Source organism: Haliotis cracherodii, unplaced genomic scaffold, assembly GCF_022045235.1.
Source record: "Haliotis cracherodii isolate W230 unplaced genomic scaffold, xgHalCrac1.p SCAF_6, whole genome shotgun sequence".
Classification (NCBI taxonomy): Eukaryota; Metazoa; Mollusca; class Gastropoda; order Lepetellida; family Haliotidae; genus Haliotis; species Haliotis cracherodii.
In genome coordinates, this window is record NW_027266319.1 from 49,279,453 (window position 1) to 49,305,730 (window position 26,278).

The window sequence follows — 26,278 nt, forward strand, 5'->3', positions numbered from 1 at the left end:
CAGGCACAGAAAAGGCCATAGCAAGCAGATTCTGGTATACATGTATATAGCCAAAATATATACATGTATATGATATCAGTTGTCAGTGTTTCTACAGACATACAATCCAATATGCGTGTTACGAAAACAAACCTGTTAACCTTGTAGCTATTCAAAGCTATTTATTTAGTCGCCTGGAGGCGAGATGTGGTGAAATGGGGTTTAACGTCGCGTTCAAGATTATTGCACTTACTTAGCGACGTGCATGCACGTGTGTGTGGCTGTGTGTACTAGTCCGGACTAATGCCGATTTCATAGTGCTAGAGAACCTGAGATACCATATTCAGTTTATCATGAATACCCCGCTCAGACACAGTATACTGAATCCGCGCCGACCAGTCCTTGTTTTAGCCCCATGATGCCGAGCGCCAGGCAGGGTAACAACAATTACCATCTTTTTAACGTCCTTTTGTATGACGCGTCAAGGGGATCGAATCCCTGACCCTCCGCTCTCCGGGTAGACAGACGCTCTACAACTGGAACTCGGAGGCGGTCTTGAGTTGCTTCTGATATCACCCAAAGGTTTCCTTGTCAAATGTCAGGCCTTCATAACATGACTGTTTTAAAACAACACCCACTCCCTCACTTAAATATACAAGTTGGAGTGAACTGGACGGGTGTATAGGTTTAAGGAAGAAAAGCGACTTAACTCGTTGTTGTGTTTCACTTAGGAATCAACGCCCACTTTTTAAAAAGGGAAAGGGAAAGGGAAGTTCGAATTGTCGTGACTTGTATATGATTGAATATTGTGATAATAGAAGTCAATATAAATAAATCACGGGTACTCTGCAGAACATTGTTTGTTTTACCTCTTCCGGAAACAATTATGTTGTAAATCTGACTTGTTTATCAGCTTTATTTCGATTGAAATTGGTATCCCCCACAGGACAAAGCACATAAACATTAAATACATCCCGGTGACACTAAAACAGACATATGAGAAAGACTTGACCAAGTCTCTTTAGCAATTAAAGTTTATCTGTTTCTGAGAATGTTTTTGTGCCCATGTCGGGAGTCGAACCCGGGTCTTCAGCGTGACGAGCGAACACCTTAACCACTAGGCTACTCGACCGCTCCCGTAATGCAAAGATATATACGCTGGGAATATAACAAACATAATTGGCAAAGTTTTATATGGTAAACGGTCAGATGCGAATAAAACAAAAACAAGCATCATCCAAGAGTTTGCAGAAACGGAACAGAAACAGCACCCTCCCCACCCCCGGACGCTCCATCAACTGCCCACCAGAAACATGTATCCTTCAACACTTTGTACTTTAAAAAGAGGTGAGAACTGACCTTGACAGTCTTTGATCTCAAAACTTGTCTTTTGCAGTACAGCTACGAAACTGTCTCCAGCTTCTCAGACGAAAACGTTATATGTACTTGCAGTTTAACTACGTCACTTCCCGTTTGAAATAGAACAAGTGCCCACTGAATGCACTGGAACGCACAAACAGGTAGATCAATGCATTCAACTACGGTAATGAATAAAGATTAAATATACCCTGGACACTTTCAGCCTCACCTTGAGCTGGCCCCAGAATATTTACGACGGCAAGGTGCTGTTACAAGTCTCTATAGCAAGTACACTGTTAATACAGTCAGAACCACTCTGTTCAACAACAAGTCTTTCCATGTGTGAATGACCTTGACACATGGTAGATAATGGTGACTATGCTTGTCGTAAGAGGCGCCTAACGGGATCGGGTGGACAGACTCGCTGACTTGGTTGATGCATGTTATCGTATCCCAATTGCGTGGATTGATGCTCATGATGTCAGTATGCTCAGTAGATTGTCTGGTCCAGACTCGATTATTTAAAGACCACCGTCATATAACTGGAATATTGCGGCGTTAAACAACAAGCAAACAAACAACATAGCAGATAATGAAACAAGCGTTCATTGAAATTAATGAACGCTTGTTTCATTATCTGCCATGTGTGGTTTTCTAGTGAATGAAACTGATTCTTATTAATAAGATCTCTGGTGACCTTGACTTGATATAGCCAAATACTATTCACAGCGTAGCCATAACATTCCTAAGACTAAGGCCATTTCTACTTGTAGTTGCAAACGTATGATGCCAACGTCTCCAGAATATACTGTCTGGTCTCTACTTTCTGAATATGAACTAGTCAGTGATATTTAAATTGACCTAGACATATGCCTTATACATACCATATGGGTGCTGATTTAATTATTGATAGTTTATATTGTTTATATTCAATACAAAATGCTTTGATTTTTCAACGACTTAACCAAAATATTGGCTTAGTCTTTTTTTTAAATCTTGAATGTCATGTGACCTTGACCGTCAACAGAGGTCACACATCCTCTAATCAAATCCGGGCGCCTCCATGGAGATCATGTACAGTTAGTTGTGTCAAATTAAAATACTAACTACTCAAGATATGTACCTCCACACACCCCACCCCATTTAAAACATCCTCAGATAAGCTTCCTCGCGCGATCCTGCATCTCCAAGCAAACACGGAACACACAACTGGGCTCCTGATTAAATGAATTCGTCGTGCTACAGTCTTCGTTCTGTTGTTGACCAGCTCCGGTATTGGGGTATCCTGTTCTGTAATGTATACACCCTGGCCTCATCTGTTAACATTTTCGGGCGACCTGTCTCCGTCTCCTGAGTTCTGGTTAAGGAAGAAAGGCCGAGTTAGGGGAAGAGGAAGAGGAACAACATTGAGAGAGAGCACGTTTCCTACTCTAAAAACTCTATCTATGTAAGGTAAACCAGAAGCAATAAATATGGGAGTCCCACATACCTGCGTGTGGTGTTAACAAAAGCGACAAAACCTTTCAATATTCTTAAGAAATGTCTGCCACAACTGAGTCGAGTGAACAATTCCGACTATATTACGAACATGTGTATATGAATCACTATCAAATAGTAATGATACCAGGCGTTCGCGAAAAGGTGAGCGTATCCTGTCCCACCGGTGGCATCAGTCATAAAAAACACGCAAAGGCAAGTCAACGGTTCACCCGAAAAGCTGGGGAATATATGGTACACGTCAAAACAGGGAATTGCATCGCACATCAGTTTGTCACTGATGCGTCAAATCTGGAAATACCCACCACATGTCTTCCATACAACTTTTTGAAAGCTTACCCGAGGCGTTGAATGTTGTAACCTTGATCAAAGCAAGGGTTGTATGATGCTCGGTTTTTCCTCAAAAGTTTTGAAATGTAGATTCCAGGGGCTGAAGCTGCAGGAATATTGCTCGACATTAAGGGAATACAGTCTTGTGGAGAGCGTTTTGTCACTCTGAATCTCTGAACAGATAAAGCTGTTTCTACCTCAGGTGGGTGAATCAGTTGAAGAGACTTGGCTATTTGATGGTTATTAAACGATACTAGATCATCGATATATCTGAAGCTTAACAAGACAAGAAGGGGAGCGCAATTAGTGTCCATGGGGATGCCTACTTCTTGCCTAAATGTCTTGCCCCCAAAGCAAGTATTTTTCGGCATTGGAAAGAAAGAACTAAGTCACTCGAGACCTTTAGCCTCAGTGAGGATGTTGTTCTATAAAAATATGATATGTCATTTCAACGCTAAGCCATCCAAATTAGGTTCTTGGGATAACCATGACGTCTTAAAATAACAAGACTAGTGAATGTTGTTTAACGCCACAGTCAGAAATATTCCAGCTTTTTCAAGGCGGTCTGTATATAATTGAGTCTGGACCAGGCAGAGTTGTGGCTAAAACCACGAACACTGACAAATAATACGATGACACTAGCCTGGCCAACCGCTATTAAAGCTTGGTCAAACACGAGTGAAACGTTGGCCATAAAGCCTTGCCAATACACAGTCATAGAGCCTGGTCAACACACAGTCATAGAGCCTTGCCAACACACAGTCATAGAGCCTTACCAACACACAGTCAAAGAGCCTTGCCAACACACAGTCATAGAGCCTTGCCAACACACAGTCAAAGAGCCTTACCAACACACAGTCATAGAGCCTTACCAACACACAGTCATAGAGCCTTGCCAACACACAGTCAAAGAGCCTTACCAACACACAGTCATAGAGCCTTGTCAACACACAGTCATAGAGCCTTGACAATACACAGTCATAGCGCCTTGCCAACACACAGTCATAGAGCCTTACCAACACACAGTCAAAGAGCCTTGCCAACACACAGTCATAGAGCCTTGCCAACACACAGTCATAGAGCCTTACCAACACACAGTCATAGAGCCTTACCAACACACAGTCATAGAGCCTTGCCAACACACAGTCAAAGAGCCTTACCAACACACAGTCATAGAGCCTTACCAACACACAGTCATAGAGCCTTGCCAACACACAGTCATAGAGCCTTACCAACACACAGTCATAGAGCCTTGTCAACACACAGTCATAGAGCCTTGACAATACACAGTCATAGCGCCTTGCCAACACACAGTCATAGAGCCTTACCAACACACAGTCATAGAGCCTTGCCAACACACAGTCATAGAGCCTTGCCAACACACAGTCAAAGAGCCTTACCAACACACAGTCATAGAGCCTTACCAACACACAGTCATAGAGCCTTACCAACACACAGTCATAGAGCCTTACCAACACACAGTCATAGAGCCTTGTCAACACACAGTCATAGAGCCTTGACAATACACAGTCATAGCGCCTTGCCAACACACAGTCATAGAGCTTTGCCAACAGCAGTCATAGAGCCTGGTCAACACACAGTCGTAGAGCCTGGTCAACACCAGTCATAGAGCCTGGTCAACACCAGCAATAGAGCCTTGCCAAGACAAACATAGAGCCTGGTCAACACACAGTCATAGAGCCCGGTCGTCACATAGTCATAGAGACTGGTCAACAACAGTCATAGTGCCTGGTCAACACACCAGTCACAGAGCCTGGCCAACTGTCGTAGAGCCGGGCCAACCGTCATATAGCCTGGCCAACCGTCATAGAACCTGGCCATCCGTCATGGGGCCTTGCCAACCGTCATATAGCCTGGCCATCCGTCATGGTGCCTGGTCAACCGTCATGGGGCCTTGCCAACCGTCAAAGAGCATGGCCAACCGTCATAGAGCCTTGCCAGCCGCCATAGAGCCTGGCCAACCTTCCTCTATTGAAGTGGGCCTTATGACAAACACAGCGACTGGCTACTAATTCACCATACAGTACTGTAGTGTAAGAACTTGTCGTATGCTATGGACCTAATACCATTCCGTAGTTTGAACAAACAATACGTGTTTAATATTCTTTTAAAAAATAAGCCAGCTGTAGTAATGCATCTACTTGGCATATTCGAACCTGTGTCAGATTGACCCAAAGGCATTTTGAATTCTACCAATCGCTAGGCTTAGGTTCACCGTTACCCGGGAGCAGCGACTAGAAATAACACTTTCAACGCACGATACCCGGGCTTAAACGTTTTCTGGAGAATGCCATAACGCCAGATCAAATGTGGTGTTTAAACGAGATTTAAAAGGACTGTATTGACATTGTGGCCTATAATCACGTAATCATTCTACAACAAGCCAACAAAGATTGCTTAATGCTTGAATATAACACGCGCCTATATTTTATGTGTAAAGTAAATTTAGATAAGGTGCTAAGTTGTCAATGACTTAAGCTTTGTATAACCTGTGTTTATACATCGGGCGTTCATGAATTCACACAACAATTTGTATACATTGTGCTACTGGCCTCGTGGCCTCCAGCAAGTAGCAGCAAATGTAATCATAGACGTTTTATCAGACGTAACAGTTGCAACTGTAGCTGTTGTACTAGAAGCAGAAGTACCTGTAGCAGTTGTAGTCGGAACAGAAGTAACTGTAGCAGTTGTAGTGGGAACAGAAGTAACTGTAATAGTTGTAGTGGGAACAGAAGTAACTGTAGCAGTTGTAGTGGGAACAGAAGTAACTGTAGCAGTTGTAGTGGGAACAGAAGTAACTGTAATAGTTGTAGTGGGAACAGAAGTAACTGTAGCAGTTGTAGTGGGAACAGAAGTAACTGTAGCGGTTGTAGTGGGAACAGAAGTAACTGTAGCAGTTGTAGTGGGCACAGAAGTAACTGTAGCGGTTGTAGTGGGAACAGAAGTAACTGTAGCAGTTGTAGTGGGAACAGAAGTAACTGTAGCAGTTGGGAACAGAAGTAACTGTAGCAGTTGGAGTTGAAGAGAAGTAACTGTAGCTGTTGTACTAGAAGCAGAAGTACCCGTAGCAGTTGTAGTGGGCACAGAAGTAACTGTAGCAGTTGTAGTGGGAACAGAAGTAACTGTAGCAGTTGTAATGGGAACAGAAGTAATTGTAAGAGTTGTAGTGGGAACAGAAGTAACTGTAGCAGTTGGGAACAGAAGTAACTGTAGCAGTTGGAGTTGAAGAGAAGTAACTGTAGCGGTTGTACTAGAAGCAGAGGTACCCGTAGGATTTTTAGTGGGCACAGAAGTAACTGTAGCGGTTGTAGTGGGAACAGAAGTAACTGTAATATTTGTAGTGGGAACAGAAGTAACTGTAGCAGTTGTAGTGGGAACAGAAGTAACTGTAGCAGTTGTAGAGGGAACAGAAGTAACTGTAGCAGTTGGGAACAGAAGTAACTGTAGCAGTTGTAGTGGGAACAGAAGTAACTGTAGCAGTTGGGAACAGAAGTAACTGTAGCAGTTGTAGTGGGCACAGAAGTAACTGTAGCAGTTGTAGTGGGAACAGAAGTAAATGTAGCAGTTGTAGTGGGAACAGAAGTAACTGTAGCAGTTGTAGTGGGAACAGAAGTAACTGTAGCGGTTGTAGTGGGAACAGAAGTAACTGTAGCAGTTGTATTGGGAACAGAAGTAACTGTAGCAGTTGGGAACAGAAGTAACTGTAGCATTTGTAGTGGGCACAGAAGTAACTGTAGCGGTTGTAGTGGGAAGAGAAGTAACTGTAGCGGTTGTAGTGGGAGCAGAAGTAACTGTAGCTGTTGGGAACAGAAGTAACTGTAGCAGTTGTAGTGGGCACAGAAGTAACTGTAGCAGTTGTAGTGGGAACAGAAGTAACTGTATACGTAGCAGTTGTAGTTAAGGGGTGGGGGGTTGTTTTTTTTGTTTTTTTGTTTGTTTGGTTGTTTGTTGTTGGTTTGTTTTGTTTTTTGTTTGTTTTTTTTTTTTGGGGGGGGGGGGGCAGTTGCTCCCCTGGATTTTTTTTTATAGAAAACTGTTTTATTTTAATCACGAAAATACAAGTTGGGGACAAGTGATACTTGTACTACGCCCTTGCAACTGCTACAGTTAATTCTCACTACAAAAACATCTTCCGTCCAATGATTAGTCTACTTGACTCAGAGGGGGCACGGGTGGCCCAGTGGCGCCGTGATTCGCTGTGCAGAGTTGCGTCCCTTGGGCACGCCAGAAACCTATGATTATGGGTTCGAATCCCGGATCGCCCCGATTATGTTTCTAGCTATAGGTTTGTCAGCACCATACCCGTGCTCGTGGTAAACGTCTGAAACCTGCATCACTTCGGGCTTTCCTTCCACATTAAGCTGACACGCCTGGTTATAACTGTAATACAGTTAAAAGCGGCGGTAAAACCCAAATCACTCACTCAATCATAACTCAGTAGTAGAACTCACTTGACAGGACGATTCACGTTTCTGGAATGCTTTCCTTGGCCATTTGGCCACCTGGCGAAGTGCAGTTGACTGACATAACCTACGAAACAATGACAGAGATATGAAAGAGATAGTACATGGTGCACTTCTGTCAATGCTGCGGCCGCGACTTCGATCAAGTCTCAACAAAGGATATCTTCCATTCATAGAGCGTATATTTCTACTCAGCGCTCGAAAGAACCTACTGAACATTGTTTTTCACTTATTTCCAAGCAATCTGCTGACATATTTATGCTACGCAAATGTTCAAAATATAATCAGTCGTCCCATTAGAAGCTCTGGGCTTATTCATGGGAACACAACAGCGAACAATCCCTTCCGCAACCTGCGTCTGGTGGTAAGAGGCGCATCACCAATCACAGGGGAGTATTTGGGCGAGTTTATTTAGGTGAAGCAGGAACATGTTCTTGTGTGTTCTCGCTCGATTTTTGCCCAAACACCCAGAATGCATTTGTCTGTGTTACTGGGGCGACCACGGTCTTATCTAAGCCTCCGATGACATTCGTGACCAACGCGTGTTATTCCGGGACAAGCCGAATCTTCTTGTAGGTTACGGAAAGGGGCAAGTGGTGACGAATGCCTCCGACGACTATTGTCATTATGTGCTTGGTGACATACGTGTACACATGCAATGTGACGTCACGGCTTATACACGTGCTTCAATGAATGAGGGTGGTGAGAACCCATGGCATTTCAGGGACAAATGGGTCCATAGTAATCCGTGGTTGTCGCTAGAGTTGAACGGGCAGCAAGACGCGTTGACTAGGCAGCAGGAATTGGGGAACTGTGGAAATTAGTTTTCAGTTTGCTGACAGGAGGGTTTGTTAAACAAAACAATGTTGCAATCCCTACTCATATTTTACTAGCCACAAACACTTCCGATAAACTACGAAATGAAAACAAAATGATAGCAGAACATTAAATGACGCCTTAACTGACGTGATGATTCGTAGAAATAAATATGTATTTACTACAGTTTTCGACTAGACAGGCAGGTCAGCTGGGACGGGTAACTCGGGTACTCGGGTCGGGTGGGTACTGAGTAGGACCCAGGTACCCACAGGACTACCCGGACCCGTGGTTAGTCACGTGATATTTTGTTTAATGACAAAAAGTATCTAAAACTCTACTACTACGCCCATCCCTTCTGACTTTTATATGTTTGAATTAAAATTTTCAGTCAACTTCAGTGTATTCACCAGATCGTTTCACACATGTATCTTAACACATTTTACCAGAGCTACGGTCATATTTTTCCCAATCGGGCAGTTTGTACGTATCTCTTGAGACCTACGACGGGTACAATGACAGGATCGGGTAATAGGTGGGTGGGTACCCAGGTAGTAAATTTAGACTCGTCCCAGCTCTAACGGAAATGTTACTAGCCCCAATCACTGGCATTTGGATAGAGAGCAGGAAGCTACTTCGAGCACTGCTTGGCTGATTGCATGTCTTCGAGGATCATGGATCGTGGATCATGAAATCGTGGATCGTGGATCGTGGATCGTGGATCGTGTGTTCAGCCACTGGTTTGACTCGTCCAGATTCGATTATTTTCAGACAGTCGTGATATGGCTTGTTTGTTGTTAACTGCGGCGTTAAACAACATTCACTCACTCACTCACTCACTGTGCTGCGAAAAGTGTTCAATAAACATTATTCTGTTTGAAAACAATTGCGTGTGATTGTGTAGATGAATCCTTTGTTCTTCATTTATCAGAATATACAAATAAAATCAAACAAAATACATATGATAATAATCATTTGTAGTTCATCACTGATAGTGTTACTATAAGCTGTACAGGAACAGGCCCCGTACACAAAACGATCTTAGCGCTAAGGCGAACGTAACTACCAGGCTTCAGCATAGACTTAGGATGGTCTTAAGATGGCTTAGTTTTTCATGCGTTAAGTCCTATTCAACTTACACTGAGTATACCTACTCAATACGCTCTTACCGTGAGGTTATCGGTTTTCCTTTTTCGGTTTTTATAATTCGCGTCTTTAAAAATCCTATCCAAAGTCTCCTTAGGGATCTAAAATCGGGATTATCCGGGATTTAAACCTAATCACTAAGACTTAAGCGAGTTTTCCCCTGATAAGTGAGTAAAAGTAAACACAGTGATACTTCGCTACTCCCGATCCCGTTAGCCCGGAAACGCCGCCTACAGACGCTTACAGACGTAATTATTTACTGGTACGTGCAGAGATAATTCACGTGACAACGCTACGGTTCATTCACGTCATACCGACAATTATGGAATACTACAAGGGACATTGTCGCGTTGTCGTATTGTCGCATTGTCGTCCTTGCCAAAACACGCAAAAAGTGTCAATCGGTCAAAAGTAAACAGATTAGGTGGCATTTTATGTCGACCTTACTTGAATGTGATGCCATGGCGGTGGAGGCTGATTGCTATAATGCAGGATTAATGACGATTACCGGGCGGATTAACTTGACGTCCCTTTAAAAGACTCAGGAGGTACAGACAGTGTTACACGTATGTTTTAGGGATATTTCTATTAAAGTTTTTTACACGTAACTTTACATAATAAGGGCATACATACGTGCACATAGATAAATATAAAAAAACATACATCATAATTATTTAGTTACGTATTCAAACTACTTTGCAATTAATTCAACTTTGCGCATGCGTATATCGCACCTACAGTGAGACGGGAATAACTCATACAGCTGATGTTTAGGAGTGAGGAAGCTAAATCTGGTAATTCCGGGAGATCCAGGGAGATCACTCTTGTTTTATATGATTTTCAAGTGACGGTTTTGTGTCTAGTTATGAAGCTTTTTGAGTACAATTTACTGATTAATAACACTTAGTCAAACCAATTAAAACACTGAGTGAACTCTAATATTGTCAATGTTTCTGCAGAAATCTGTGAACTGAGGCTGACAGAAAATACCGCATGCCGATGTGAATATAAATACACAAGGTTTTTAATTTGTTTATTGCCGCACACAGCAATGTTCCAGCTATATGACGGCGGTCTGTTAATAATCGAGTCTGGACCAGACAATCTACTGATTGACATCTTGAGCTTGACAAGCATCAACCAAGTCAGCGAGCCTGACCACCGGATTACGTTAGTCGCCTCTTGCGACAATATTAGGTTGAGTAAGACCAATTCTAACCCCTATTCTAATACTTTAAAACACCAATGTTACGTATTCAGGATTTGTTGATCTGGATACTTTTAGCAAGTTGCATACTGTCAGCATATTCGGGTCTCACTACATCCATACGAATGGGACCCGTGAAGATCCGGGGTAGAATAGGTCTTCAGCAACCCATGCTTGCCGTAAGAAGGCGACTATGCTTGTCGTAAGAGGCGACTAACGGGATCGGGTGGTCAGGCTCACTGACTTGGTTGAGGCATGTCATCGATCCCAAGTGCGTGGATCGATGCTCATGATATCAATCACTGGGTTGTCTGGTCCAGATTAGATTATTTACAGACCGCCGTCATATAGCTGGAATATTGCTGTGTGCGGCGTAAAACAACCATCCAACCATACAGATGGGAAAGGCACTGAACAACGATATGGGCTTCTCCTGTAACTGGATGAGTGGAGAAACTGTGTACGTGAATGAGACAGCAGTGACGGCGACGCCCAAATCCCATACCCTGACTGTAATTCATTATTTGCGTACCGCATCCCGAGGTTGTAGATTTGTTTGTTTTTTATTGTTTATTGTTTAACACTGCACTCAGCAATATTACAGTTATTTGACACGGCGGTCTGTAAATATTCAAGTCTGGACCAGACTATCCAGTGATTGACGTCATGAGCAACGATCCACGCAATTGGTGTAGATCCATGCTAAGTCTATACTGGCCACTCCATGGTCTGTTTGCACCAGATTCGATCTCAGATCGGAATAATATTGCGGATGTAGTATTGACATATTGGGGTAGCCTAGTGGTTAAAGCGTTCACTCGTCACGCCGAGGACCCGGTTTCGATTCCCCACATGGATAAATGTGTGAACTTTATTTCTGGTATCTCCGACGAAATATTGCTGCAACATTGATAAAGCGGCATAAAACCATACTCACTTACTCGCAGGGGCGGTCGGGTAGCCTAGTGGTTAAAGCGTTCGCTCGTCGCACCGAAGACCCGGGTTCGATTCCCGACATGGGTACAATCTGTGAAGCCCATATCTAGTGTGCTTCCCCCCCCCCCCCCCCCCCCCCCCCCCCCCTCGCCCGTGATATTGCTGGAATATTGCTAAAAGCGGCGTAAAACAATACTCACTCCCTTACTCGCACATCTACATTTCATGTCAGTATTGAAGCAGTTAAGCTGATCTACCCAATACTCACCATTTTGATACGATTTCTGTTCCGCATTCACATACACGTTCAACAACATTTCCATAAAAGGCTCGAGCTATCCGCCCGGATCACCATGATCGAACAAGGTTATTAAGAAGGAAGTACATGCTACCCTTTAGCTAAAACACGAATATAACACGTCACTTTATTGCTCCCTCTGGTAATGGGTTAGACCAACTGTGACCCACACCTCAACAACGGGAGAGTTGTTGCATTTGAATGCCGGGTTTACGCAGGCTGTTGAAATACTTGAGCTACCGCCCTCCCATAGCATACCACGTGGCCGGGGGTCGATCATCTGTGACGTCACGTGACCAGTTCTGAAATCTACATCTATCTGAAACGGGTACACTGCACACTTCTTCAAACACCTGTCATTCACCCGAATAGGTAAGTAATCGTATTTCAGCTTCTGTTTTACGCTATCGGCTATCGTTATCATCTGATATTCGTATTGGGAATTTGTAGCTGCAGAGGTCTCAGGACCATACAGAAATATATTGATTGATAAATGCATTCTTTCCTACAAGCAGCCACCGTGAGTCTGGAGCGGTCATAACATCGCGTCTCCATAGTGTCTATATGTCTGACCGTGGACTCAATGTACACGGCAATGGAAAACCGGTTCTGTCAATTATTCATACCACACACTCCTGCATACAGCGGTGTCCATGTCTTTTCTGCTTCTAGACAGGATCATAGGTGATATATTGCACCTTATATCGAGGAACATTGGTAGCGAAATGAGGGGTATATATATTTCACTGGAGGAGTGGAGTTTAGTTGACATCGAATTCGGGGTCAAATGGATGACATGACTCCGACAGTTGTTTTCTAACCAAAGGCATCATATATCAAACGCAGAATTATGCATGAATGCCCCAGCCATAGGTTTGGGGTGCGACTAGCTTGAACGGGTCTCACTAAGCCAGATAAGCAGGTTTCGCGTATTATACTGAAATGAGTGCTGTTGATCATTCAAGCTTGAAGCTTAGCCAGCAAGTTGCTTTCACCATATCGACCGCCACAATAGACTGAACAGGACTCGAGGTGTAATGGGCCCGGGGGCTGGCTTCATAAGATTGTACAGGGATTGCATTGAACATTAAGCAATTTTACCTCGTCTTCGGCTGTTGCGTCACTGTGGGTTAAAGTCAAAACGCATCGAACCATACATCCAGAACGCTTAGGGGGTGGGGGATGGGGAGGGCGGGGAACCTTCAAACCCAAAACAACCCGTGCTGTCAATTTCGACAGTTCTGTATCCAGCAGTCTAGCCCGATCCGAGGGTACTGTGGGTGTTGTGGATGTGAAGCAGTAGATGCTGTCCTCAAAGATGTGGAGACAGCTGTTGGTTTCTTTGACACCGTGGCGAATAATAATGAACGTTCAGTCAACAGATGTGACGAATCAAATTTTATTGTTATTGTGGCATATACCAGTTTCTGTGAAGTCACATGACCATTCCTTTGAAATATTGTCTGCTATTAAATGTGTGTTTCTATTATATATATAGTCTTATGTACCTATATATAAGTATGTGTGTGTGTGTGTGTGTGCGCGCGTATGCGTGTGCGTGTGTATGTATGTAAACTTTAAGGGTCGGTTTAGGCAAACAAGACGTTTAACATTGATACTTTGACACTCATCACCAGGGCAGAATGTTTCCCCGGTCGAAGTTGAACGACCTTTGTGGACATCTTTAACGTCTTTCACATGTTATTTCTCATACCACGCAAGCCTCACTTGTAGATGTAGTGAGTATGGCTTTACGCCGCGTTTAGCAATATTCCAGCACTATCACAGCGGGGGACACCAGAGGACACCAGAGGTGTACTTCACACATCGTACCCTTTGATATCATGAGCAACAACCCGCGCCGTCGGGATACGACGACTCGCGATCAGTCAAATAAATCACCGAGCCATCCAAACTGGTCATCGCGAACGACAAGAAAAAGTTCTAACCTGTTCTACCCCGGTCCCCCGGGGTAGCTTGGTTAATGACCCTACCAAGTGACAGTGTTTTTTCAGTATGATGTTCTTCCTCCAGTATTGTATTAGAGCGATGAGTCAGAGTTCTTATTATCCCAAGTTATACCCCTGTCAGCCTCACTCTATTTCTACTGCGTCAACCAAGGTACATGGGACGCACTTCCGCTGTAAAGAGACTAGCGCGACGGAGCTTGTCTAGAAATACACCAGATTATGTCAAGGGGAATCCTGCCCTCTGATAAACCACAGGCCGTCGTGTAAGAGATTAGGATTCGATATTAAGACAAGTTTTTTCTTTGTTTCTGACATGACCAGGAAGGTCAAGGACATCTTTTCCCAATACGTTTTATCTATTTTTCTGTGTTATGATTGGCTGAAACGTGCTTGCTGTTTTATTGTCCGCAAAACCAGAATTGTTCTCGACAGAACGCACTTTCTTCATCCATTGAAAGTGACGTGATTGACGGATAACGTTACATCATGTGTCAATTAGCTCAACTGTCGTCTTATAAAGTAGTGCACAAAGGAATGAAGAAGCATACATTTCTAAACATAATCAAAACTGTACTTATCAAGAATAAATGGTACATTTGGAACGCCTTCAAGCACTACACGCGTGTTGCATGAGATATGGGATAGGTTGTGCTAAAAGACTGATAAGACTGGAAAACTGCGATAACGGCGTGTAACGATTATCGTTATTTTGGGTTCGGTTTGTTGTTTAACGCCGCACTCAGCAATATTACAAGATCGGGTGGTCAGACTCGCTGACTTGGTTGATGTATGTCATCTATCCCAATTGTGTGGATCGATGCTCATGATGTCAATGACTGGATTGTCTGGTCCAGACATGATTTTTTACAGACGCCGTCTTATAGCTTGAATATTGCTTAGTGCAGCGTTTATCAACAAACAAACAAAACTTAGTAGAACTTAACGTTATAGGAAGCTAGCTATCGCTTGTGACTGAAATACGATTCTGACGTCATAGCGAGTGGGTTGATTGAGTGACGAGTTTGTTGAGCATTCTTTCCTCAGGAAAACATTTTCCAGCACTGAGAAGTAATATAATAGAACTGCCTGACGCATCTCTCTGAGGCAAAACAAATGTTTCAACACGCCCAAATATGGCAGGTGTCAAATTAAATACGACGTCAGTAAACGCGTGGAAACCTACAACCAGGAAGATGTAGGTTTTATCAACGTTTACATTCTTTTGAAAGATTTTCATAACACTCAGTGTTTACTTTTAATGTTGCTTCGAAATATGGCACAAAGCTGGTGTGGGGTGATATGGGGTTTAACGTCGCGTACAAGATTATAGCACGAATATAGCGACGTGCTTGCACGCGTGTGTGTGTGTGTGTGTGTGTGTGTGTGTGTGTGTGTGTGTGTCTTTGTGTGTGTCTTTGTGTGTGTGTGTGTGTGTGTGTGGGGGGGGGGGTGTCTGTGTGTGTGGGGTGGGTGGGTGTGTGTGTCTGTGTGTGTGTCTGCTTGTACAAGTGACTAATTGTACTTGTACTAATGTCGAGTCTTTAGTGCTAGCCCACTGAGATACCATGCCACTCCATATACCCCACTCAGACACAGTATAATGACTCCGAGCCGACCAGTCCTTGTTTTAACCCCTTAACAACAGGGTAACAACAATTACCATATTTTAACATCTTTTGGTATGGTTGGTTGGTTTGTTGTTTAACGCCGCACTCAGCAATATTCCAGCTATATGACGGCGGTCTGTAAATAATCGAGTCTGGACCAGACAATCCAGTGATTAATATCATGAGCATAGATCCACGCAAATGGGATCGATGACATGCATCAAACAAGTCAGCTCTTTTGGTATGACGCCGCCGGGAATCGAACTCCTGAACTCCCGCACTCCGGGCAGACGCTCTACCCTGGGACCACGGGACCGGAGAATAGAATGCCATTGGTAAAGATTCATAGTTGAGCGTGTTCCCGAAATATCATATATAAGGAATACATATTTTTGTGTATATTAAATATATTGTTATTCTTAATATTGATATTTATGTTACAGAAGCACACAAGGGTAATACCCTTCATCATATAATATTATTCCTAGAATATATTAACTGATGTTTAAGACGTAATTTCGCTGAATGAAGTGACTGTTGGAAACCGCGTATGAATACAGAGTTTGAGTAAATCGCTTCGTTTGTCAAATAGTGCCAAATGATTTACAGAATCACCCAAACATAGGGAAACCCCAATTTGTTATTGGGAACGTTGGTCAATATATAGCTCTAAAACTCTAAATCTGCCATCCCATTTCTCTGCCAATATGAAGTCCTTTGCTATTGGATAAATAAATACTTTGGCAAAAGAATCATAATGAATGTGAATTACTATGAATTACAGCACAGGAAAGATCATACTTGAACAAGCAATAAAGTGTTTACTTATTAATACAAGCATTATTAATGACACAGTTTAGTTGGGTTTTTTCCAATGAGATGCACGTCATGCTCATAGTTTCACTTCGACTTAGCAGGACAATGGTGTACATGCTTTGTCATTTGTGACAACAAAATATGTTCGAGACAAAAACAACTCGACACAACAGAATTCGACATATCAGAGTTCGACGCTATGCAGTGTTCAACTGAGAAGGAGAGTATCACAACAGAAAATTATATTTATCTTGTCAACACGTTACATCCGTCTGTTGGGGACAAGGGCTCTATACACGCAGGTAGTTCATACAACGGATGGAATGTTCGAGCTTGTTACCAGCCAGTACCCCACGCTGAGCTTATTCAAACAGGATTATGAATAATCATATTCATCTCGCATATTCTGTGTTGATATGTCATAAATGCTCCTTTGAAGAGTCCTGTTTCATAAAGGTCTATTTATGTGGGCCCGGACAAGGCATTCACATGCTTAACAATAATAGGGGATTTCGAAGGTAACAGACCCTGACGATGTGGACATGTTCTTGTTCCTAGATGTATTCATACTGCTCGTGCATGCTTGCGTTTTCTTGTGTTTGTTTTAACCAACCAGTTACTCCATGTTATCTCAAGCCGACTATCTCGGAAATTGGGTAGTCAATCTTGGCTAACTGCATGTGGTCGAGTCGGAATGACATTGATCGTTGTCTGGTTATCTGCCTGGATGAGATTCAAAGTCCTCCGTGACATAAGCTGCCGAGCAAAAGAAAGTCTACACCCATGATTGATGGTGGCTAAATATGAAACCAACCAGAAATGGTCATTCGATGGTGATGTATTTGATACGGGTATCACAGTTGTGTTGTGGACCCTAAGTTTGCGACTGTTTTTAGGCTAGTAACGTTTTGATAATGCTTGGGATATTTTTGTCGATCCACTTTTCAAGTGTGTACTTTCTTTTGACTGGTAGTTTAGCTGTGATGCTGCAGGCTGTGGCATTAAACAACATTCACTCACTCATTTATTTCGAAGTAAATGCCCCGTTTAACCAAGACCGAGTTACGTACCTTGTGCAGTGTGCATCCAGATGCACTGGTTGCATGTTGGTATAGACAGTTAATCACATGGGTATCACCTGCCAAGTCAACAATAAGGATGCATGTACAATTCGTTAAATCGTCGTGATGGCGGACAGGGTCTTGTAAGGGCAATCTTCTAAGGCGCCGAAATTAGCTGCCTCGAGTAACGTTTCCTGGGCGTGTTTGTTTGTTGTTTAACGCTGAACTCAGCAATATTCTAGCCATATGACGGCAGTCTGTAAATAGTTGAGTCTGGTCCACACATTTAAGTGATTGGCATCATGAGCATCGATCCACGCAATTGGAATACGATTACATGCATCAACCAAGCCACCAAGCCTGACCGCCCTGACCCGTAAGTCGGCTCTTTCGACAAGCATGCTGTACTTGTACCATTGTATGGATATGTACAATGTATTTCTTGATGGATATTGATACTAACGCTGTCATCACCTCTTTGCAATACGCTTTGTAATACACATAAACTATGTCATCTAAAGCTAATGTACAACGCTTGGACTATCCAATCTGGTAAAGAGTTATCAATGTCATCTTTTCTTTACTAATGCAGTTATTGTGTGTGTAGACGTCAGTAGAGCATGAAACTGCAATCATGTCATGCAGTGTCAGGGAATGTCAGCTTTACTCAGGCAAAATGTTCCCGAAAGTTACCTTTATGAAAGCCAGCGACTGAGATCTGAAACAATCGGCTACACTCGGCACCACTCGGCGTATTCCGCTACCGACATATCAGTCTGTTATACAGACCCTGAAACAAATATATCCAATAAAGCACATGCAAGTCTGTTCAAGTCTAGATTTCAGAAAATGAAGAAAGTCTCTTGGTTCCTTTTGATTAAATTTTATTACTGTAATTTAACAACCGACATAATATATCAGACAGCAATGGAGTAGGGATATTACATGAATATACTGTAAACCGCATAACGCCAGATCCCACCGCATATAGATCGCATAACATGACGGTCATTTTTGAAGATGGTTTACTGTCCTTAAGAGAAATTAGAAACCTTTTTTCGGTCACTGCTTCAAAATAATAATATACACTTTTTTCACATCACATCAAGCCCTACTTCTCATTTGAAACTTAAGGTCAAATCAGATATTTCAGCATTTTCTGTAGTAAAATATCAAACTGATACCCAAAGACAGCAACGGCATCTCAGCAGGTATGTCAACCTGTCCAACAAACCAATTAATCAGGAATATGCCCGCAGGATGAAACTCATCAATACACATGACAGACATACTTAATACTGACTGTCAAAAGTAACCGAGGTCACATGGACTGATATGGTATACAGGACGTCTGTAGGACAGTCAGACTTCCCTCCATGTAATGCCGGATGTAGTGCCTGTTTAAGTCAAAAGTACTGCGTTTTACCAGAGATGTACGCCATACGGTATGAGCTGGTGTACATGTCCTCAATGAACACTGCAATGCTGCTTCTGAAGCTTGTTGCGTGATGTAAACCTATATATCTACCAGCTAGCCATATCAGTGTATCTACCAGGATGTGGCCTCGCCCGCAGTAAAGTCTCCTTTCTCGGATCAGTGAGTACTGTCTGTGAAAAGAGCCATCCTGCTGTGTACCTGGTGATTTGAAGACGTCGACTCACTTACGTCGATATATAGAGCACGACCGTACTTATAAGACACGTTGTCCAGAGCGAGTTGAGCTGGGCCCTTTTGGGCGTCCTAAATGTGGAAATGATTTATTAAGCTGAATTGCAAAAAAACTGTTACTCAGTAATACCGGTAATGTGTTTTTGACATACTGTATGGGCGTATTTGATCGAAGGGGAAGTGGTTGGGTTGAGCAGGTCGGGAGGGGAGGGGTGGGTGGGGTGTTATTAAACTTTGACTTGGTGTAGAGAGAATTTATGACTCAGGAAACGTTTTATTTTAGAACAAAACATGCACGTGAGACTTGTGTAAGGACATTATTTGCGACTTTGTTCGATAAGATATTACAGTATCCGACGTATTATATAACCTAAGTTGTGTGTTTGAGCCCGAGACGGAGCGATGCGTCAAATACATCCAATTAAATACCATCTAATGGCGAGTCTGCATAAACTTCAGGTTGAATATTTAGTTACGCCTATCTTAACGATAACGCTTTGCAAAACTACATCATACATTCTAACCCCAAGTAGATAACAAAACCATTCACAAGACTATATTCTGCGAGCATGAAGTAGACTTTTTCAAATATGCAAAGATTTCTCATTCTACAACTCTGCACCCTCGGTATTGTGTACATTGCCAGATTTATTAATAGTCACCCCCATAGGTGGTGCAGATCGTTTTCGTTATAGAATTTAATGTATGCACACCGGTGCTTGTGATTTGCCCCCGGGGAAATACAAAGTTCTATGGCTGGCTTTGATTTTTTTAAAGTTTGGCTCTAAGAACCATTAAATGAAATTAATTTGACATTTTACCATCTTTTGAAATCTATTAAAAATGTCACTCCAAACAACATAGAAAGCAGATGTGTCAGATGTGCGGGAGTGATTGGCTCCATGTGGAACATCCGATAATTGATAGGAGCATGTGGAGCCATCGAACAAGTATATAATTACAACTTCTGTCAAGAACGTGTGGAGTCAGGGAGGGAGATATCATACAGAGTTTTCATAACAAGAAACGCGTTAATAAGGATCATCTATAGACGTGTCAGCTAGTACAGGCCTGTGCACTGCACACCCTAATGAAATGTTCGATAACGTTACGACGTGTGCTTATTAGTGTGAGATGTATCTTGGATGAGCGTCACTGGTCGATACGTAGGCATCTTGTATATGGTAAGGGCAGGCGTCAACACTGATGCTCATGTGCCTGAACAGGAGGGATTTGGGAGAACGATGGGAATCCCAATGAAAAGGACTTACTCGATAGTGAAAATCGATTCCCATTATCTACCTGTTTGACCGGACTTAAATTGGCAGCTTCTGCGTGTTAGTGGGTATGGTTTTACGCCGCTTTTAGCAATATTCCAGCAATATCACATCGGGGGACAACAGAAATTGGCTTCACACATTGTACCCATGTGAGGAATAGAACCCAGGACGAGCAAACGCTTCAACCACTAGGCTACCCAACCGCCCCTGTGTGTGAGGCAGACAGGTTCTGTATTTTTCCAGGCCGTCTGTGGGTCTGTTTTACACGTCTGTGGGTCTGTTTTACACGTCTTTGTGTCTGTTTTACACGTCTGTGGGTCTGCATTACCCGTCAGTATTTGTCTAACCGCCCGACTCTCAGGTAGACTGCCAATATGAAAGTCTATAATCTTCGTGTCTAGTTACTTCTGCCTTGTCGGTTGTCTTCCTCAACCATTGGAGTCTGGATTTCCCCTGCTTGTCGTAAAAGCCGTCTGAAGTTAGTGATACATGTGTGACTTGGCTAGTTGTATGTCAACGTAGCCCGACGTCTGATTTGTCTGACTCATTTATTAGCGGGGCGGTCGGGTAGCCTAGTGGTTATGGCGTTCGCTCGTCACGCCGACGACCCGGGTTCGATTCCCGACATGGGTACAATGTGTGAAGCCCATTTCTGGTGTCCCCCGCCGTGATATTGCTGGAATATTGTTAAAAGCGGCGTAAAACCATACTCACTCACTCCTTAATAAGCGACATTAGCATTCAAAGGGTCGACAAGAACGATACTTTGCCCGGTGACAGAGAAAACTGTTTATATGGCCTGTCAGCTTATTATTTTACGGTTTCATCAAGCTAAGTTCTATGTCACTATAGGGAGTAGAGAATGGCCCAGAATTCACACATAATCACGAAGCGCCTTACGGTGTATTAAGACTATAACTTGACGGAACGGGCGCTGTGGGAATTAAGAAGAGTTTTTTTGGTGCTCATCCAATTCATTTCACAAGACCGTGCATTCATACACTCAATATTTGGCCACCATTGATTTCAGCGAAAACGCTTTTGGAAGACATCTCCAAAACCTGTCAATTCTCCCAGACTCGGAAAACATATCCGAAGAGAGATTCCTGTGTGTGTCTGCTGGTGTGTTGACATTCTGGAGCAGCGGGCCACAGGGTCTGCAGGATTAGCACCCATTGATCAAGGGATTGTTATATTGTGTACAGCCTGACCACAATATAACGTCTTGCTGCACTATGTCAGAGACGGTTTGACGGACAGAAGGTCCATGTCGTTACATGTCGAACTGTACATTCGTTGTCTGTGTCAACTTAAATGACAGGTCATTCGCGGATTTGAGAGTTGGTGTAGTTTGCTCACGAAGGTTTGTTTGTTTGTTTGTTTGTTGTTTAACGCCGCACTCAGCAATATTCCAGCTATATGACATCGGTCTGTAAATAATCGAGTCTGGACCAGACAATCCAGTGATTAATATCATGGGCATCGATCCACGCAATCGGGATCGATGACATGCATCAACCAAGTCAGCGAGCCTGACCACCCGATCCCGTTAGTCGCCTTTTACGGCAAGCATGGGTTGTTGAAGACCTATTCTACCCCGGAATCTTCACGGGTCTGGTCACGAAGGTGTTGACACGTTCGTCTGTTTCGTCCAAGGACCGGGTTCGAGTTTCTATCCTGGTATTGCGTGAGATACCATTTCCCGCTTACAAGTCATTGACGGATTTAAGTTTTTTTTTCGCGTTCATGCGTTGTCTGTCACGCCAAAGATCCGTTTTCGGGCCTCTGTGTAGGATTTGAGTGAAACGTCATTTCGCGCCTCTCGTGTGTACTGAATCCCATTTTCGCCCTGGTTATGTTTCTAGGTTTGTCAGGACCATATTGTGGTCGTGGGTCGTGGCACCAAAAGGGCAAGCCTCTTAGACCTGCATCACTTTCCTCCCACGTCAAGGTGACAGGCCGCCATATACTGTACTGAAATACTGTTCAAAGCGGCGTTAAACCAAAACCCACACTCAAAATTAAGACCTATGCTGATACTCTCGCACCCCTGGATACCGTTAGGTTTGTGCACTAGGTGTAAGACATTGGTATGTGTGTAACAAGTCATAACAACGGCAATATGTTTTAACACGCACAATTTTGTAATAAACCGTGAAGTGAGATTGAAGAATAAATTGCCTAGACAAAGTGAAAGAAATGTCTCTTCTAAGTACCAGTTTTATGTGTTAGAAGCTTTGACAGTTTGCTATAAGTTCGGATTTCAATTAGATGTACTCTATTTCGTAACTAGTAACTACAGTCGAACTTCGTCGTGTCGAACTCTTGGAGACCTTGAAAATAGTTCGAGTTTTCCGGGGCTCGAACCATCAGAAAAATGTTAAACTTAATTTGAATATTTGGGACTCCCAAATGAGTTCGAGATAACCGAGACTTCGACACATCCAAGTTCGAAACAACGAAGTTCGACTGTATTATAATTACCTCATATGGTGACCTGAAAAACATATATAATTGCTTGTTAGATTTGCCCTGTAAGCTAATAGCGTTACGAAATACGCATTCGTGGCTTCCGTTGTACTGGAGTGGGTTATGGTGGAACATTACACTGACGGCCCTTCTGGGATATACTGTTGGTGTCACCTCCGTGAGATTTGATATGTGTATGATAACTTTGTCCTCCTTGTTTTTTAATTTGCCACTTCACATTGCCTCTGTGATATTTAATCGGTCATTTTTTTTACAACCAGTACGGGACTGATGATATGTTTAGTACTTTAGGGAATATTTTATAAAGCCGCACTCAGCAATATTCAGCTATATCACGGCGGCCTGTAAATATTCGTGTCTGGTCTAGGCAAACCGGTGATTGACATCATGAGCAACGATTCACAATAACAGGTCTTGGTGACACATAATCTGCACAGAAAAACAGAGTATGGTGACACACAGTCAGAACCAACAACAGGGTAGGGTCACACACAATCAGACGACAACGGGGTAGGGTCACACACAATCAGACACAACAACAGGGTAGGGTCACACACAATCAGACACAACAACAGGGTAGGGTCACACACAATCAGACACAACAGTGTAGGGTAACACACAATCAGACACAACAACAGGGTAGGGTCACACACAATCAGACACAACAACGGGGTAGGGTCACACACAATCAGACACAACAACAGGGTAGGGTCACACACAATCAGACACAATAACAGGGTAGGGTCACACACAATCAGACACAACAACAGGGTAGGGTCACACAATCAGACACAACAACAGGGTAGGGTCACACACAATCAGACACAACAACAGGGTAGGGTCACACACAATCAGACACAACAACAGGGTAGGGTCACACACAATCAGACACAATAACAGGGTAGGGTCACACACAATCAGACACAACAACAGGGTAGGGTCACACACAATCAGACACAACAACAGGGTAGGGTCACACACAATCAGACACAATAACAGGGTAGGGTCACACAATCAGACACAACAACAGGGTAGGGTCACACACAATCAGACACAACAACAGGGTAGGGTCACACACAATCAGACACAATAACAGGGTAGGGTCACACACAATCAGACACAACAACAGGGTAGGGTCACACAATCAGACACAACAACAGGGTAGGGTCACACACAATCAGACACAACAACAGGGTAGGGTCACACAATCAGACACAACAACAGGGTAGGGTCACACACAGTCAGACACAACAACAGGGTAGGGTCACACACAATCAGACACAACAACAGGGTAGGGTCACACACAATCAGACACAACAACAGGGTAGGGTCACACACAATCAGACACAACAACAGGGTAGGGTCACACACAGTCAGACACAACAACAGGGTAGGGTCACACACAATCAGACGACAACGGGGTAGGATGGCACACAATCAGACACAACCGACAATACGATCTGCAAGTTAGTTTGCTGTTATGACCAACATGAGTTGTTAATCTCCTTATTTGCAAATCACCCAAACCGAGACGAAAGACAAGTAAGAAACAATGCACTTGAGAATTACCAGCTTTCATAATTGTATTAAGGACCGATCATTTCATATATTGTTGTGGGGCTTGGATTTTGTATCAAGATTAGATACTTTAACAGCTACAGCTACAAAAAAAAATAATTTAAAACTAATACCCTGAAAACTAATACCCTGAATTTATTTGTAAAGGGAAACACCTTGCAACAATGTATTTTTTGTAGAAGGCAATTTTTGGGGACAATTTATATTTTTCGATTAAATCGCTGACCCTACTACTCCAGAATATCAAATGTTCTCTCCCTAATGTTATGTTTTTAATATTAGCTAATGTCGCAGTGAATGTATACTGACATAAGTATATTAATCTTCAGCCTCATTTAAGAACGTTTAAACCCAGATTAGCTTACAGGAATCCAGAAATGATTAATTTCATCAAATATAGCAGTGACGAACTGTGTCAGTTTAAGATTCAGTTTCATAATAAATAGTTTCATTTTAATGTATGTTCAATTGATTATTGCAGAATGAAAACTGCACAGCCTTTGAAACGTACTTGCATTCTACAGGCCGAGTCGGCTGTACAAACGCCCGCTATTGTTTAGACCGATCGATACATTGAACATATTTGTATCAATGAGGACTTCTATAGATTTGCTCCATCGGCGTAGTCAGGCTGCTAGGCGTGCCGCTGTGAGTCAGTGACTCGTAGTTTAAGATCGGTAGAGGCTGTGTCATTACACCCTATACGCCGTAAATCATCAACAACGCTTTGATGATACGACTGTTTATTGTTTGTGAATGATATGGATCCCTGGTTCGGGCTGTAGTTTATCATTTACAGCCACGAATATCTCATACGTCATCGTGACATTAGTTTCAGGATTCGTCATAGCATAGAAATTGTGTTACCTGCATTACGACATAGGTTGTGGTGTACGTCTGTTCTTCCGATTAAAGGGACGTTTCTGTCTAAACGCTTGTCTGTAAGTTGATTGTGTGTTTACTCTCTTGTACCCTTGCCTTGGCACTCACCCTTAAAACCCCACCTATTCCCCAGAAACCAACCTTAAAATACCTGCGCCGAAGTGAAGCTTATCTTTCAGCACTGTAATGATTGACCTTAATCATGTACCAAGTGTGTGTTTCTTCTCTGCCGTACTCTGGTGCCGGTTGTCATTCTATGCCGTCATACACCCATTCTTGGGCTGGGACGTGTCTAAATTTACTACCCGGGTACCCACCCCTCTATTACCCGACCCTACCTGGGTACCCACTGTTGGTCTCAAGAGGTAGGTACAAACTGTCCGATTGGGAAAAGTTTGACCGTAGCTCTGGTAAAATGTGTTAAGATACATGTGTGAAACGATCGGGTGAATACACTGAAGTTGACTGAAGTTTTATTATTATTCAAACATATAAAAGTCAGAAGGAATGAGCGTAGTAGTCAGGAAGAACTGCGAACATTAGTGACTTGTAGTTTAAACATAGAGTTTTAGATACTTTTTGTCATTAAACAATATATCACGTGACTAACCATGGGTCTTGGTAGTCCTGTGGGTACCTGGGTCCTACTCAGTACCCACCCGACCCGAGTACCCGAGTTACCCGTCCCAGCCCACCTATTCCATATCATTGGACTGTCACGCCTTCATCTCTGGTCTGTGTCCGCGGCTGTTATCAGCCCTGTCGACATAAAAAAACCTTTTCCATTTTCATCTTGACTACCACACCCATCACCTAATACATTGCCCTTAACTCTAGTACCCCTGACCCTGGTTCATCGGTCACCAACACCTC

General features: G+C 43.0%; 1 protein-coding gene across 2 annotated transcripts in view; it reads left to right on the top strand.

Moving 5' to 3' along the window:
• Window positions 1-12,243: 12,243 nt before the first annotated feature.
• LOC139444792 (gelsolin-like protein 2) overlaps window positions 12,244-26,278 on the top strand; it is a 35,171-nt gene continuing 21,136 nt past the window's right edge. The window contains exon 1 of one of the 2 annotated variants that reach the window (XM_071225750.1): window positions 12,244-12,424. The gene's annotated coding sequence lies outside the window, so the exon portion shown is untranslated. Of the gene's footprint in view, window positions 12,425-25,400; window positions 25,465-26,278 lie in introns of those variants that run through there. The other variant, XM_071225751.1, reaches the window with a different exon arrangement.